This window comes from Aythya marila (assembly GCF_965140915.1).
Source record: "Aythya marila genome assembly, chromosome: 1".
Lineage (NCBI taxonomy): Eukaryota > Metazoa > Chordata > Aves > Anseriformes > Anatidae > Aythya > Aythya marila.
The window spans coordinates 75,808,628-75,827,311 of record NC_139042.1 but is presented as its reverse complement, the minus strand read 5'-3'; the positions used below and the strand labels follow the sequence as shown (position 1 = coordinate 75,827,311).

The 18,684-nt window shown below is 37.2% G+C and overlaps 1 long non-coding RNA gene across 1 annotated transcript; it reads left to right on the top strand.

Annotated features, from left to right (window-relative positions):
- The first annotated feature begins 750 nt into the window (after nucleotides 1-750).
- On the top strand, nucleotides 751-2,485 carry LOC309874761. The gene is made up of 3 exons (XR_014316908.1): nucleotides 751-861; nucleotides 1,496-1,591; nucleotides 2,447-2,485. It is a non-coding gene; the product is annotated as an uncharacterized lncRNA (long non-coding RNA).
- The last annotated feature ends 16,199 nt before the right edge of the window (nucleotides 2,486-18,684 follow it).

Here is an 18,684-nt window from a genome sequence, read left to right as displayed (position 1 = left end):
TATATGAATAAATATGTATTCATATGTAGATATGATAGATATGATAGATATGAATATGTATATGATAGAATGTGTACATAGGACTACCCTAGTGTACAAAGGAGCATTTTTATTCTTACTAAGAAGTTAAGCTGTTTTCACTTGCAACTTACTGCCTGTATGTGTGTATATAGTGTGTCGTATTGTAGGCATTCTAGATTAGTGTAATCTTCATAAATAAATGTAGAAATGCTAAAAGTTCTGGTCAGGCTCAGTGTGCCTGAATCTTGACCACCATAAGTAAATGTTTCCTTCATCCCACCAGTGTCCAGAGGAAGTGGCTGGAGGAATGTGATTGATGTCTCATTGTGGCAGGGCTTTCTCAGACATTTTAATGACTACATGCTTTACCTCAAGGGATACATTTTCACTTCATAAACCAAACAGTACTCACTAAGACCTCCCATGACTGCAGTTTAGAGAAAAAAACACTGGGCAAAGATCGTAAATGTGACCATTGCAATCATTGAATCTATAACACACATGACAGATTTTGAATTAGTTTATATTCAAAATAAGAAAATTAAAAATCTAGTCTAGAGATAAGAAATACTGTTGCTGAAGATGAGTTTTCCAAAGCTGGGAATCACTTTCATTTTCATTGCTAAAAATAAAAGGCAGATTAATGAAGTTCAGTTCCCAAAGTAGGTATTTGCTGACTGTCACAGTTAATATTAAAAAAAAATATTATTATATATGTATTTCCTTTAAGGCGTGTTCCCTGTTGTGTCCCTGTGATGCCCCTTCACTGTTTTTGCATCTTTTCTGAGCAGTGGATATCATGATTGGGTACAACAATTCAGTAGCACTACTAGTCAGCTGGTACGTATTACATGGAAAGTAGACTGGCTGATTGTGGTGGAAACAATACATACTTTATATGTCTATAGGATTTCTAGGATGCATGCTTGACATATATGGAATATAAATTAGAAAAGATTTTCTTGTTTCACTACTTTTTTCACTTGTAATATCCAATGAAACTCCTGTTGATAAATCCTTATTATGATGCTACTACGTTCTGCATATAATGAGGGTTGTGCTGCATACATGATCTTTTCCTTTTCTATATTCCCATAAAATAGACACAGAAACAGAAATTGCAGTGCACACACAAGCATAGTCAACAATAGGAGAATGTCCTTACTAATGTCGTCTTGGTACTAGGATGATTATAGAAACCTGAACTTGAGAATCACATAAATGTTGCAAACTTTGTGGAAAAGGATATCTGAAAAGTTCATGTAATCTTACACTAACTATAATTTAATTTGAATACTGAATTGCTTGACTGGATTCTAACAAAGCCCTTATAAAATGTCAAATGCAGTTGATTCTCTGGGAGTACAAAGCAACACATTTACGTTTAACACACACTGAGAGCATTTAAATAACTTATGAAGTGTACCTGTTAGTCATATTTTAAATTTATGTAAATCCTTTTAATTCTTTCCAGGTTTCTTTTTTGAAATCAGTGAAAGAGTAAAATCTAGCATTTGAAACAAGCTATTATAAAGAACAAGGCAGAAAATACAACTATTCAAATCTAACGGTATATTTATCCTTACTTTTTTTCTTTTGTAATTTCATGGAAACATAAAATTTCATAATAAGTGACCATACCAATGTAGTTTCTTTTATTGAAGGGTAGATAAAGTTCATAGATAATTTGCAAAGTACTTACTGACCTCTTGGGTTGCCTGTCAAAAGAGAGAAACTCTTTTATTTCCTCTGCAATTCTTTAGTATTCATTATTCTACATTAACTTCACATGGGGAAAAAAGAAAAAAAAAAAAAAGCATACAGGGCAATCCACAAAGATACCACTAGGAGATATTTACTCTGCTACCTTAAATGGGCTGCCAGTTTTCCACCCCATTACTTTAGTAAATACCTGTACAATAATCTACTCCTACCCAGAGAAAAATGGGAGGAACATAGAGTGAGAGCTAACAGCAGTAGATAACAGTGGAAACTTATTTCAGTAGTTATGACTCAGAAATTTTAGTCAAGTGTATGTCTTTTTTTTTTTTTTTTTTTTTTTTTCCCATAGAAATTAGAGCAGCAAGCTTAAAAACAGTTTTGTGATATTTACTGCTATTCGCCCTAGAGGTACTTTGCAAGAATGAGTCAGACTGTACTTATGCACTGAACAGAGTTATTTCCTGAAGGTGCATTGATTGGCCCTACACCTGAAAGACTTTATAAAGAAAAGCTTGTGCAGTGGACATGATTGAAAGGTAACAGTTAGATGCAGAAAGAAATAATCTAACTTATTATCAGAATGCTGATTTATCAGGGTACTGCAACAAAGTTGTATGTTGATATTTTCATAAATCAAAGTTGCAAAGACAGAAACAAACATGAAATGCATTATTTTATGGTGCTACCTTTTTTTTTTTCACAGGACTGAATTTTACAATAGTCATATGAAGTATAAACCAAGCAGGATGACACTTTCAGAAATAAATTCAGGTGAACCAAATCCAATGTAGAAATTATTGGAAAGCTATGAACCCAGCAAGACTCTGCTCAGTAAATTAATAATCTGATGGATAGTGCAAAGTTCTAGGAAGCAAGAAAAATTCTCTATTATACTCTGGTCATGTCACAAGAGGATTTATTTCAGGCTAAAACACTAAATATGACTGCATTAGCTAAACTCTGAACTCCAGTATCACTTCATCAGCTAAGACTCCATCCACTAAGTACAGATGAACTTCAGAAATATGTATATATATTTTGAATGTGATCATCGTTATTCAAATATATATATTCAAAGTAAATACATGTACAAAATAAATACAATATACATTCAAAATAAACTGTAAACCAATGAAAGGAGACCTGTCTCAGAGCCTGGTTGCTTTGGTTCTAACATCACTATATACAGAATATAATTCTCCCTTTCAAGAAAATGAAGACTTACTTATGGCAAGGCTTCCTTCTCAGAATATAGTAAACTGGATAAACATTTCTTCTGTGGGATATTTTAATACAATCGACATACCTCATTTATCATTTTTTTTCTGCTTTGGGACATCTTTATATGGAAGATATCTTCATAAATGAAGATATCTTCATTCATCCATTTTTAATTTTTACCTTCCTTCTCTGTATTATTATTTTTATAATCTCTCTGACCCACTTTGTTTCCTCATATTAATAATTCATTTAGACTTATGTAACTTCACAAATTAACCACAGAGACCCAAGATGATTGATTTCTAAAATTGACTTCATCATGGTATAATAATTTTGAATTAATTGCCAATTTACGTACCATTCTTCCCAAGTCATGTTTTGTGACTCGTATTGTAACATATCCAACATGTTTTTCAGAGAAAACTGTTTTTTTTTTTTTTTTTTTTTTTCCACTGATCCAATTTGTTCCTCTTCCCTTCCATATCATGAATATTGGTAATTCATATTTAGTCACACAAATGGTGAATTTTGCTAGCCTGAAAGTTTGTATGTGGGTCAAAAGCATTTGTTACTTATAAAATGGAGGAATGCAGAATAACAAGACTTTTCAGATCAAGCTTCTGCTTTAACTATGCCTTAGCTATTCTTTAGTAAGCTTTACAAGTGCTTATGCATTAGGATACAAGGCAACAAAGAGAGAATAGAGATTGAATGGGAAAATAATTTTCCTGAAAAAAAATCCTGTTGAAAAATACATTTGATTTGGATGTTAGAATCATCAGCATTGAAGAGAATGCAATAGGACACAGACAATACTGTGAATAATGGGGGTTATCATGAGTGGAAGAGAGACAAATCAGTAAATGCGATCAGTCTGTGCACTTAGCAGACACTGCATGTGCTGTTATGTGTAAACTTCACATGCTAGGTGCAACTGTTTTCTAAATTTCTAGTCAGAGAGCAAGAACTAATACAGACAACTTAAAAAATAGCAGCAAGCATTGATAAGTCACATACCTTGATCTAGGAGAAATGTGGCTTGGATAATCTTAAGAAATTTAATCATGTTAGGAAGTGAGAACAGCAGGTTTAACTAACACATTTAATCCTTATATGAAAAAGGATGGTATGGGATATAGTAGTCAACGTATTTCCCAACCTCCTGTCCTGGCTAATGCTGTGTAAAAATTCACTATATCAACAAAATGATGTATGGACCATAAGTGTTCTGAGTGACTATGATTAGAAAAGCATTAACATAAGACCTTTTATATGAGCTACACAAACTGGATTGTACATTTTCCCATCTATTATTAAAGACTTTAGGTATTCTTAGATATAGGATAACAGCAAGTAATTTTTTTTTTTTTTTTTTTTTTTTTATCTTTCAACCCACACATTTCTGTTCTCAGAAAACCAAAATATTTTAAAAATTCTCCACATATGCTTGCTTTCTTCCAACTTCCCAAAATACTGCTCCTGCACTTCTGTAAGACAAGAGCTTGTAGAGGTTGCTGAGGTGTTGCACTTGCTTTTAAGCATTCAGGGATGCTTTTCAACATGTTGTCCTAGTGGACAACTTGAACAGTGGATGACAAGCAATATAATCAGCTGCTAAAGCCAACCCATCTATTGTGCTACTTTCTGTGGCAGCATATTGCTTGTGTCCAAGGTGTTCTTCATTCTTCCAGGATCATCCCAAAGAGAGCTTAATGCAAAACTGGGAGCATCTTTTCTTCATGTAAATAAACATGACTTATTGTCTTATTTCATCTGGTTTGATTCAATTCATGAGAATTCAGTTTGATGACTCTTCTGAATGAGTTTCATGGTAATCTGACAAGGTATTTCAAAGTACATTAGAACATAAAAATAGAAACTTGATGTTGACACAAGAAATGAATTACTTAGAACAAGGTTCTTCTAACATCTATAGGAGATTGAATACGAACTTGATTTTTAAAACTGAATCTACCACAACTCAGGAGTCTACAAAATTTAGTACCTCAAGTGCTAAAATTGTAGAAGCTGCAAAGAAGTTGGTTACATTGGGAACATTTTTCCAGTGCAAACAACCTATGTTTTCCATCTTCCTGCAGTTAGAGTCTCTGCCACAAACTTTGTTAATAACATTTTGTATTAGCCATATGGGAACAGTGTAACTGAACTGAGAATATAAGTACTCATTATGTGCTTTTCATTCTTTAAAATGATGCAGGAAGCCCATTATAACGTGTTCTTTGTCACTAACATAGTAAATTCATAGGTGAATTACACTGTTTTTCTGCAATCTCTGAAGTCTGTAAATGTGGAACAGCTCAGAATTTTATACAAATTCTCATTTTCTTAAAATGTAGTATCACAAAATCACAGAACGGCCAAGCATGGAAGGGACCTCTGGAGATCACCTAGTCCAACGCCCCTGCCGAGCAGGATCGCAGAGCACACTGCACAGGATGGCATCGAGGTGGGTTTTGAATTATCTCCAGAGAAGGAGATAATTCACAACCCTTTTGGGCAACCTGTGCCAGTGCTCTGTCACCCTCATATGTAGTAGCACTTTCAAGAGAAAGTAAGGCACATAATACAGATATTTCACACCTACCTTCCATTTGCCAGGCTAGACAGTCTTTTAATGGAACAAGGCAGTATTTAATAAGAATAAGAGAACATAAGATGACTTCATTCTTCATATTAAATATGAGGATGTTTAATAACCATGGACATTTGGAGTTCTCTTAGACAGGTATAAAGAGAACATTTTGGTCAAGATTTTCTGACTGTAAATGTTTCAATGGAAAAACTGTCCCACAGTTTTTGTTTGTTTGTTTTGATTTGTTAATTTAATTTAAGGAGAAAATTTACTGAAAAAGTTCTAGAAAGCCAATGTGTGATTTCCTCTATCTATAATTAAATTAATTTATTATCTACTGATGCAAACAGAATTACAGACTTGCTTACATGAGAGAAAAGGCAATTTTGTCCTTGTGGTGAGATTCTGTGTAAAGAGGGGAAAAAAAGCAAAGAAAACCACTTTCTTGTGCTCCATTTTAGGTACGTAATAGCTCTATTTCTCTTATGTTTAAAGACAGCTTATATCACTTGTTTATGACCAAAGTTTAAATCATACATGACATGCTAGTTCTTTGAGACAGAGATAATAATACATAAAACCTCATGATACAGCCTTGTTATTTTGTTATTTCCTTCTTAACTATGTTACTTTTTTGTCTCTATGGACTGTTGTAGTAATCCATAAATATATGTACTGCTGTTTTAATAATGTAGAAGATTTACTTTCTAGCTTAGATGCATTAATATGCATCATCAACTGTTTTTCAAGAACATGACTAATACATCAACAATAGTGGGTTTTATAACCTTGTCATTCACAGGGAGGCAATATTCAAAGTAACTTGATTTTCCAGAGACTCACCTTTACAGTAATGATTAAGGGCTTTCAAAACCCTGAATGGCTGTCAGTATATAAAAGTTACTACTACAGAAGATCAGAGGAAAAAAAATAATCCAGGCATTTTATTATATATTAAAAAACAAACAAACAAAAAACAACAGCTGGATATCTCCATGATCAAATATAATGCCATATGTCCAGCAATGGGTAAATACACATGCTCCAAGGTATAACTTAGTGAGTGAAGAACCATAAAGGAATTTCTTACTCATGGACTGTATTAGCTACTCAGCTGGTATCTTACCAAAATGATGTATGTTCAAATGAGCACACATAGAAAATCCCAAGGCACATGTTACAGAACATGGTGCATTGGGTTTATGCAGCAAGGTTTAGACATTGTGGGTGCTGAAAGGTTGGCCTCAGTGAGGCCAGCAGCTGCCCCATGTCAGACCAGAGCCAGGTCCAGCCAGCTCCAAAAGAGACCTGCTGCTGTCCAGTCGGGCCAGGGAGTGACACTGGCAGGCCTCTGGGAGAGTAGATTGAAGAAAGGGAAAAAAACCTGCTGCACAACAGAAGCTGGGAGAGAGAGGAGTGAAAACCATCCCTGCAGACCCCAAGGCAAGTGCAGCAGAAGGGCAGGAGGTGCTCCAGGTAAGCAGCAGTTCCCTGTCCCCCTGCAGCCCATGGGTCCTACATGGAGCAGATCTCCATGCTGCAGCCCATGGAGGAGCCCCCGTGGAGCCTCTGGGAGAGCAGATTTAAGAAAGGGAAAACAATGGTGGGCAACAGGAGCTGTGAAAGCAAGGACTGAGATCCAGCCCTGCAGCCCCCGAGGTCAGTGCAGAAGTTGATCAGGAGGTGCTCCAGGCAGGCAGCAGCAGTAGTCCTGCTGTGGCCTGTGGAGAGGCCCCTGGTGGAGCAGGCTGTCCCCCTGCAGCCCATGGGTCCTACACGGAGCAGATCTCCACGCTGCAGCCCCCCCATGGGTGGAGGAGCCCCCGGTGGAGCAGGTGGATGTGGCCTGGAGGAGACTGCGGCCCATGGAGAGCCCCCACAGGAGCAGGCCCCAGGCCGGAGCTGCAGCCCGTGGAGAGGAGCCCACGCAGGAGCAGGGGTCTGGGGGGAGCTGCCGCCCACCCGTGGGGGACCCGTGCTGGAGCAGTTTGCTCCTGGGGGATGGACCCCATGGTATGGAGCCGTGTGGGAGCAGTGCTTGAAGAGCTGCTGCCTGTGGGCAGCCCTTGCAGTTTCAGTTCAGGAAGGATGGCATTGCGTGGGAGGGACCCCACATGGAGCAGGGGCAGAGAACAACCATGAAGGAGCAGCAGAGGCAGTGTTCAGGACTGACCACAGCCCCCATTCCCAATTCCCCTGCACCGCTTTGGGGGAGGATGTAGAAGAGGGTGGATGAGGAGAGAAGGTGATTTTAGTTTGCATTTAGTTCTCATTGCTCTAGTCTGTAAGTAGTTGGTAATAAATTAATCTTCCCTATGCGGAATCTGTTTCACCTGTAATCATAAACTGGTGAGTGGTCTCCCTGTCCTTATCTCAAACCGTGAATTTTTTTCATCATGTTTTCTCTCCTGTCCTGTTGAGGAGGGGGAGTGAGCAAGAAACTGTGTGGTGCTTGGCTACTTACTTGTGTTAAACCACAATGCATGTCAGAGGAGTGTGATGCAGTAGCTCTCATTCTCATAGAAGCACTTAATTTTCTGTTTTGTTCTTGGTGTTTGTTTTCTCCCCAGATGTTTTATACTAGTAGTTGTCCTTTACTAACTTTATGATGGTGCTTTGAGATGATCTACACAATAAGGAATGTTGGAGCTGATGCAGGACCACAGTATTGTTATTTCCCATAGAAAATAGGAACAATGAGCAAAGAATAGACCCTACTGTATTCCCATCCGTTTGTGAACCTAGAGAGCAAACATGCATTAGATGTGTCAGTGACAGTAAGTGTGATATAACAGAGAGATATAAAATAATATTGGTGGGTGTGACTATACTTTTAGAAATACAATCTAGAAAAGACAACTAATACATGTGAAAAATGTAAGCTTTTGCAAAAAATAATTTATCATTTCCATATGATAATGTTTTATGTGTTATCAGAAACAGAAATTTTGATTCTGTAACTAAACAGATAAATCTGATAGGCAGGGGATGCAGAAAGATTAAGTTTTAATTCAATAGAAAAGATTAAAAAAAAAACACACGCAACAACTGTTATTGAGTTAGATCCTTCTCTCCTTTCCTCATTTAAACTAATGTCCAATTTAAGTGGAAAAATGTTGCTTTCAAAAAGGGAAATTGAAAGAAGATATTTAAGAATTCATGTGTCTTATAAAGACAACTACCCAAGCAGAATTCCATGCAATATTTTAAAACAAGCATTATTAGCAGATGACTGGTATGTTCCATGTCCCAGGTACAGAAAGCATTTTTCTCATTACATGACAAGAAATGATAAAATTAGTCTTTTTATGTCTCTACAAATAAAAATTCAGTACTGGAAATAGAACTGAATATAAGTCCACAAAATTTGTGATGTTTTGGCCTCTGACTTGATTATCCTGCCGAGATGCCGTTGTGCTTGACATAGTATCTCATTAGGCACAAAGACAGATTTCCATGTAGGAAATATAGAGTTTTGTTCATTTTGGGGAAAGGCATTGTTTAAAGGCACAGAAAGCAAAGGGACTTTTCCACATTGCAGGAGGTCAGGAGAGGGAAAAGGTGATGTACGTTTTCTGCAGAAGCAGTATGAATGATAAGGAGTTTCTAGAAGCCAGTGTTGATAACAAGACTGACAATGGAGACATTTAGGAAACCTACCACTATAACCCACAGCTTTGGAAGCATAAACACAATCTTCCTCCCAGTACCCTCCAGAAATTGAATGCAGCGGGAAATCTCAGCAACTGCTGTGAGATAAGTATCGTCTAGAGAACTGGAAGATATAGGAGAAAAGTGATGAGGCTACATAAAATTTAAAACATAGGCATTTTACTATAAATGTGTTTTCTAAAGATCATAGAGAAGATAATCTTATTCAAGGAGGCAACTTTCTCTGAACTGAGAGCTTAAAAATAACAGTTTTATTTTTCTGCTTTATCATGCACCATCTCACTGCTTTAAGCAATAATAGGCCTGAGATGGGCTTATATGTTAAAAAGAAAAAGGAAGAATGAAAGAATTCCCCTAGCAACAGAGGCATAACATATAAAATCTGTCACACCTGAAAATAGTGTGGCAAAGACATAGGATGGTGAATCTGAAGTTATTATGTAAAACTGCTCTATCTCCAGATGTAAGCGCTTCACAAGCAGAAGGCAGCTGCTGAGCTATCTTCTCCTACATCTTTGTTTCACCATCCCACTGCTGCAATGTGATAGCTGTTCATATTTGAAAATTCCCATAGTAGAGTACCAAGCATGTGTGTCATTGTAACCAAGACAACACTTTGGTTACTAGGGGAATTAAAACAAAACAAAGAACTAAACACCCAGGACAAAGCAAAACTCAACAAAGCAAAAAAAACCTCAGTCAACCAACCTCAGTGTTCCATGTTTGATATGTCTTAGAATTATGTGTATCACATAATTCAACATCCTAGCTCCTTTTCAAACAGCATTGTTCTTTGCTAAACCTCCTAGATTTACAACACAATTTTGATTCATTAAAGTCTTACTCTGAATAAAATGAACTGCTTTTCTCTGCAGATCTTTCTTCTTGGTGTTGCTCTCTTTCTCTGTAGCTAAACTTTATTAAACTTTGAAATGAGTAGTACTTCACATAGCATGCTCTTTATGTTACTTGTGTTATGTGCCTGCTATTTAACCACAGATGACATCTTGTAAGCAGCTAATAGAAAATATTTTTCCAGAAGTAACCCTATTAAACCAAGAGCTATCAGCCAGCTGTAAAATGTACTGTAGTAAAATCCAGGATCAACCAGCTTATAAAACAGGCAGTTACTGAAATCCATATCTCTCACCGTTCCACTCTGTGGCTTATAGGAAGTGTGTTGATGGCTGACCCCACCCAAATTACTAGAGATAGGGTGCACTGCTGAAGGTGCAAACACAGTTTATATTCTGAAAACAAAACAAACAAACAACAATAAAACAGTATCAGACAGTTCTTATTTAGAAGTAAAGCTAAGTGACAGTAACTACCTTCACTTCAGTAGTAAAAATATTACAAAGATGTAGCATTAATTGAGCTTTAATGTGAAAGAGAAACCAAAATGGAAAAGCCCTTGAGTTTTTAAAAGCAACCAAAACAGAATGAAGATATAAACACACAGACACTAAAGCACACAGATAAATATGTGTTCTTTATTACTTCTTATAGAGATGTGATGGAATAGAAATATGATATTTTACCATTTACGATATCACTTGAAATTAATATAATATAATTATAATTATATTTAATTTATATATTTTTTATATATTTATAATATATATTATATATAATATATATTATATTTATATATTTATTATATATATAATATTTACTTTATATTATAATTAATATATTATAATTAATATAATATAATTAACATTTGACCCTATATTATCTTTAAATGCCCTTTATTTTTATTTCCACAAATGGTCTCATGACACAAAACCAAAGAGAATTTTGATCATTTTCTTTAAGAAACTGAAAGTTCAAAATGAAAATGGCTGCTTCCTTTGTGGGTTTCTGTTTGAATAGAAAGTCTTTTCTATTAGGTTTGACTTTTTTTTTTGGCTCCTGTTGTAATGTGGATTTTTCATTAAAACTTAAGTTATTTTCTCAGAGGGGAATGGTAATCTGGCTGCTGTCCAGTTGTGGAGAAATGATATTCAGGTAATCAAATACCACAGAGATGTGTTTGGTTTATGAATAAAACAGAACGGCTGTAAAAAGAAAAATTATCCATCTCCTCACAAGACAGGGACCTAAATGGGGAAGTCCTAGTCTACACTGGTGTGTATGACAGAGATTATCACCACAGCCAGGCAGATTTCTCACAGAGCAGTGCAGTTCAAAACTGGGTTTTGTTAACTGTGATTTCTTAACATGTACATGTGGGTATGTGTACTTAAAAAAAGAAATCTCAGTATCAAGGACTGAGTATCAAGGACAAGTATCAAGGACCATCTTAGTTTTCTAGTTGGCTAATTGGAGCAGTTCAGGACATTTGGAAAGGAAATTCAAATAAAATTATTCTGTCTCTGTTAATAGTATGGGATCTAATATGTCACCTGCAATGAGTTTGAAAAGCTCTCAACTTCATTAAGGCTTTGCTCAGCTGCTGTCTAGTAATAACATTTTTCTGACTTTGTTCTTGGACATGCACCTTCAGAGGGAAGACATGCCTGTCAAGATACTTTTTCTTCAAAATTTTATTCAGACTTTCACATCTTTTATGATGAGATACTCACCAGGATCTTCAGTGCAGTGTGCTTCAAGACATGGATCTTGACTGTCCTGTAGGGTCAGTGAAATAATTTTTGGCTCTACTTATGACTGACCAACAAGAATAGACAACAAAAAAGTGACTGTCGCTCTTTCCTTCTCATGAGTTCAAGAATGTATTTTGCTTGTGTATGAGATGGAGTCTGTTTCCCTTTAATATAAAGCAAGTTAAGTTACTTCAATTATGCAAAAACTGTGGATCCCATCTCGTTGTGGAAGAGTACAGCCACAGAGAGCCAGTGCTGCTGCCTTGCATAATAATTAACGGAATGAACGCCCATTTATGGATTTAGGGCATCCTAAATAAAGGGGGTCCTTCATGGGTAAGATGTCAAAGGTGATTTTAGAGTTCTTTCCTCTAAATGGAAGGCATACACAAAAATGTCTGTGTGTAAAAAAGTCTAAACCGGAGTTAATACTCTCCAATCTTCCCTTGTCCATCCCCTTTCCATCCATGGGATGCCAGTAGACAGTGGAGTTGCTCCATTTGAGAGCATTACAGGATTTTATACTTCAGCTGAATTCAGGAATCTTGTCTCTGCTCACTCTGACTCAAGGACAGTCACATAAAACATGAACCATTCTATTTTTATTTTTGAAATACCTTATATACTCAAGGAATGTGGTGTTCTTTTATTTATTTATTTATTTATTTATTTTTATTTTTTATTTTATGGTTCAAGAGTAATGAGTTGTCAGCTTCCTCCCCACTATTCCCTTTACATACATCATTTTTCATAAGAAGCAGTGCTGCTGTGACATTTAGAAAATGTTGTTCTAGTGCATGTGTATATATTTTTAAAGGGACTAACATTAATGGAGTAAGATTGCTTAAACAATATGAACAAAGCTCATTTGTTTATGTACACTTTATACAGCAACTGTGACATATGTAAAAGTTATGCTTCATTTCATTATATATGATAGAACACAGAAAGAATACTTTCTTTTCACCACTGTCACTTGACTGGAATTACTATACCCAGTCACACAGAGAACTGTTACTCAGTGCTGAAAGGTCATCTTTAAAATCTTGGCCATGGCATGGAGAGCAGACTCATATCATGGTGTGTGCTGTGGAAGTGTTTGGAAACTCCAAGAAGAGGGCTGTGAACTTTTTCCATTCTATGGGACAAAGTCAGAATGACTTGTTGCATATCAGTATGCAAGGAAAGGGGATAATGAAGGACCCACCAGGGACAACTGGAAACAGTACTAGCCAGAGGAGCAGTGTCTTTGATAGAGCAGCACTGCAAGGTGCTGCTCTAGATGACTAAGAAAAAATTAATTTTGCTCTGTCTCAGGGCTCATGAAGAAATTCCTCTGCACTTACTGGGCAGATGTACTGTAGGCTTGAATTTTGAACCAAAACTCTGTGCAGCAAGTTACATTGCATTTTACGCAGTTGCCTCAAATCATGTGCTTAAATTCCTTTCTGCTAAACTCAGAACTGAAGGATAGGGCTGGAAATTGCTCTCCTCTCATGCAGGGTCCAGAATAGTACCTCACATTCAATTTTCTTCTCCTTGTACCTGCAGAAAAAAAATTACTTTAAAAAGTGAAATGGCACCTCCCTGCACACTCTATACACATTTCTCCTCCATCCTCCAAATGATGCAAATAAACCTATTTGTTTACATTGCACATATAGCCGAAATAGTAGGGCAATAGGGAATTAATTTAAGAACTTTGCAGACAATTCAGGCCCTTATGAAAAGCAGCTCATCCATTAAATTGCTTGCAAAGAAAATGGTAATGGTGATTGGAGCCCTACTGGAAATAAAGGCCAAATGAGATAGAATGAATAATTTGCAGGATCTATGTACAGCATCATATTTTCCAGATTCTCTTGTATAACTAAACCAACCTAAGAGGAAAAAAGATACAAAATTACTAAAGGAAAAAGTGTGTTAAAAGGAAAAGAATATGAAAAAATAATCAAGCATCTCCAAGAAAGATAAAAGCAGGAATGACAGCAGCAAACCAAACAAAATTGCTCATGGCTACTGCTACTTTAACACCTGACAGATCAAATACATCATAGCTTATCTCTGAACCTAAACTTTTTCTACTCTTTCTACATACACACAAATTCCACTGTATCTGTCATTTTTTGAAGAAGAAATAGAGGCACAAGAACGACAAATTTTTCAGTGGTGCCAACTTCTTTGGGTATGAGCCCACGGGAAAGTACAGGCATCTTGACTGTCTGACAAGTATCTCATTGCTCAGATCATATTTCCCTGCTTCATGAGTGGAGAGGGGCAAGTAAGGAGGGAGTGAAATCCTACTGCACTGATGTACTCTCATGTAGGAAAGGCTATGGGACTGATGTTGTGGGGTGCAGGAATGGGTCATGGACAGGTCATGGACAGTCTGTGCATCGTCTGGATTGCTGCTTTGTACAATACCACAATCTGCAGAGGCTTCTGGCTTGTAGGAGGGATGGCTGTTTGTAAATGCGGTTGCAAAAGCCAAACATTTCAGGAGGCAAAAGTCCTCAAGAAACCAGAAGAGAAAAGGTTTGCAGATTGTATCTCTTCCCTGCCTTTGCAGAAAGACGTGTAAAAGAACTTCATCCAGCCTGAATCTGACAATAAAAAGAGAAAAGATGACTGAGGAGAAAGACAAAATAAAATAAAACCTTTTTTTTTTTTTCTTTTTTTTTGGCCCTCAGTTTTTGAACACTACAAAAATGTGGTAAATAAGGTAAGGTATTCCATGTTCAGAAAGCCAGGGTTTGCCTGGGGCTTTCATTATAACATTGCTTAAGGGAAGGATGAACAAGATGAATAATTAATATGTTGGCATGTTACTTTGACTTGAGAGTAATGCTGTACATAATAGGTGTTAGACAGCATGAATTCAGTCAGATATTCAGAATGCAAGCATTGCCACTCGGCTGAGATAGGCTTATTTACTGGGGGTAATTTAACATACTGGGAGTATTTGTTTGCAGATGGATTATCTAGAAAAATGTGCAAAGGACTCCAGTGGTACTCTATGTCGTGGTCATTACCTATGACTACACACACATACATACATATCTTTCTGAATAATGCTATAGGAAGAGATGTCAGAAAACCAACACCTTGCTGAGCAACTGAGCAAGATGGGACACTGAGCAACTTTTAATCATGTTTATGCTGACATTTCTTCTGTGCCAGACCTTTCTGATTGATACACACAGAATACTGCCTGATATTTCTTCTTGAGCCTCTCATGGGACATGGAACTGTCTTGAGCACCCACTTGTCTGAGTGCTGAAAACTTGAGACACTGGTGAAAAATGAGATCAAAGAGAAGCATCTAAATTGCCATTCACTAAATAAGTGTAAGGAAATAAAAGTTGTCATGCTGAACTAAACTAACCTTTTCCCTGAAGGTGTCCACTCATTTAATCCTATGTTGGGAATGATAGACATAAACTGTCCAGAAGGTGATAGTCTACAGACTTCAGGCAAAGACTAAACCTCATGCTCAGTAGAGCCTTGGTGACCCTATCCACCTATCCATTGTTAATTTGCCCAGTCCTTTTTAGAAAGACACTTTTTTATTATCTTTTCAAATATCCTGTGGCAATGATTTCCACAGAGTTCTCTCTACACATTGTGAATATGAAGTTCTCTTCTTTTATTCTTCCTTCCTTCCTTCCTTCCTTCCTTCCTTCCTTCCTTCCTTCCTTCCTTCCTTCCTTCCTTCCTTCCTTCCGTCCTTCCGTCCTTCCTTCCTTCCTTCCTTCTTTCCTTCTTTCCTTCTTTTTCTTACCTTGTTGCCTAGTGAGTCATCAGCTTTCCACTGGTTCTTGTTCTTTGAATTCTATAATTTTCTGATTTTATAGACCTCAGTCACTATAAATTTAATTTCCAGTCATCTATTTTCCATGCTGAAGAGCTAATCTTGCTATTGTTTCCGAGTTATTTGTTAATCTTGTTATTGTTTCAGAGTGCTATTGTTTCAAAACTTATTTGTTTTTTAATCACTGACCTGATGTCAGTCATCTGAAGGCTCCCCCAGCCCTGCCTGCCGCTACTCAGGCTCACAGGATCCGTCAACCAGCCCGTGGTCCAGGAGCCCACACCAGCACCCATGGCTGTCAGCCCCCACCTCAGCAAGGCCACAACAGGGCCCAGCCCAGCTCACTTTGCCCTTTTCTGCCCCTGGCCCCAACTCATAGCTAGTTAAGGGCCCTGTCAGTAGGACCCAGGCTGTTGAGGACCCTGTCACCATCACCTGTCACTGCCTGCCCTATGCAGGCCCTGGGGCACTGCCCCTCAGAGAGGGCACAGCCTGTGCTGGGATGATCCTGGGCTTCTGTCTCCCTGGCCCCAAGGGGCAGCTGCTCCTTGCTGTGGTTGGCAGCTCATTTATTTGTACAAAACCCAGTCCAAGAGCTCTCTCCTACAATGGTAGTAGCTAACTTAGTGCCCATGGTTGCACTTAGGGTTTTTCCCCTACCCCCTATGTATTAGTCTGCATAAATCTTAAATAATTTATCAGAACTCACATTGTTTTTCTCATGTCTTTTTGGTGAAATCCTAAACATTTAATTTTGTTTTAGAGACCCAAGTCATTCACCAATTCTCTTGCAGTTCCTCAGTCAGTTATAAACCACATAATTTTGTACCAGCCACCATCTCTGTCACCTCGGTTTCTCCCTTTACCTGAGTCTTGTCTTGTGTTCTCCACAGGGGTCCCACTGTTTTCTTCCCACAGCTGAAGAAACTAAAACAAACCTTTTATACCTTATTTCTTCTGCCCTCTGTCATCTGAGGAGGTTCAGCACTGGGAACTGAGATTGAAATATCACATGCCAGCAAAGAAATTGGTAACATTTTTGTGCTCACCAAGAACAGGAATTGCTGTAATAGACTGCTTTGCTTTTTAGCAGTATTTTTACTCTCTCTACACAATTTAACTTAAACACATTAGCTAAAATTATTTAGCTAAAGCTTAGCTAAAAGATCAGTGCCCATAATCTTAATTTAGATGTGCATTACACTATTTAAGAAGCTGACAGATTTTGACAATGCCTACAAAGTTTCCTTCAAGAAATAAAATAGGTTTCAGCACTTATGTCATCAGTATTACTGTGAAAAACATTAATTATGTCTGATATTTTTGTGGATATGGCCTTTTCCAAGTTTCCTTGCAGCTGTGTGAAGATTATGGCAATTCACATTCTCTGGTCTTTGACATGTTTTTTAATACTTCCAAGGTGATTTTAGAAAAAAATTAATTTCAGGTATTTTCTATATGATGTATAGTCCTTTCTGGAAGAAAGGTGATAAACAAGTATGTCAGCTTTCTTGTGGCACATGAAAATATTGTTGATATTAAGAAAAAAAAAAAGTATTAAAATCAAACGTGAGGCACTTCATTTTGTGACTATGATGTACTTAACTAAATCTCAATATCAGAGCAACTCTAACACAAACTTTTTTAAAGAAGTATCCCTCCAACTGAAGTAATAACCTGAAGTTACTCCTGATCTTTTTGTGCATGGGACTTGTAGAACTGAAATCACTCCGGCTATGTATGAATGGACAATAATACCACACACAAAGTCCATTGGAAATTAAAAACATTTACAGCATGCAAGACAGAAAATAGGGCCTATGCATTCAAGAAAGAGATAATACCCTATGATTGCTTCTGTAGAAAAAAAATCATTCTACATAATCCAACATTTTCTATTTAAAGAAACTAAATTAAATTCAAGAAGAATCGTTACTCATTTTCTATATATACTTGTGTATAAATATAAGTAGGCACAAAAAGCAGCTTGAAGTTTTTTTTCCCGAAGGGTTTAAAGAGTGGGTTTGTATCATTGCACCACCACTCCACCACCAAAGCATAGAATGGAGCATAGAAATGCTGAATGTAGAAGTGACTAAAGAACCCAAACATACAAACCATAGAAAAAAAATACATTCATGTCATAAAAGCAGATGTTTTACAGTGGAAGATCTGGGAAAGCCTGAAGATGAAAGGAAGGTCTCTTTTTCGGTTTAGCTCCAAGAGAAGAGATTAGGGTAGATGAAAAACATAAGGACCTTGCTTAACAAGTATGGAACCTGTCAATTTCATCAGACCATTACTTGAAATATCATGAAGGAAAAAGGAAACAACAAAAATAATGACACTAGAATAAGGAAAAAGGCCAACTATGTTGACAGGCAAACAAAGAAGGAGATGTAGAAGCCTGAGTGAAAGTACTATTGAAATGGAAAATGAAAAAAAGAACATTTTTTGGGTGGAAATTTATTTTATTGGCAATAGGGCTAGGCTGGATGTTTGAGTCATGCATTCCCTTGTGTACAGGCTTACTGATCTGCCTAACAGTGCGATGTAAAATTAAATGGGGAAAAGGAGATGACAGGTCCTTTTGCAGTATTTTTTGGAGGTATAGCAAAAGGAAGAGCTGATTTGGTTCCCCATAGAATCACAGAATCACAGAATAGCTTAGGTTGGAAAAGACCTCTGAGATCATCTGGTCCAACCTTTAACCTAGCATGGCCAAGCCTACCACTAAACCTTGTCCCTAAGCTACGTCTACACATTTTTTGAAGACCTCCAGGGATGCTTACTCAACTACTCCCCTAGGCAGCCTGTTCTAATATTTCACAACCCTTTCAGTGAAGAAATTTGTCCTAATATCCAATCTAAGCCTCTCCTGGTGCAACTTAAGGCCATTTCCTCTTGTCTTATCACTTGCTGCTTGGGAGAACGGACCGATCCCCACTTTGCTATAGCCTCCTTTAAGGTAATTATAGAGCGTGATAAGGTCTCTCCTGAGACTTCTTTTCTCCAGGCTGAACAACCCCAGTTCC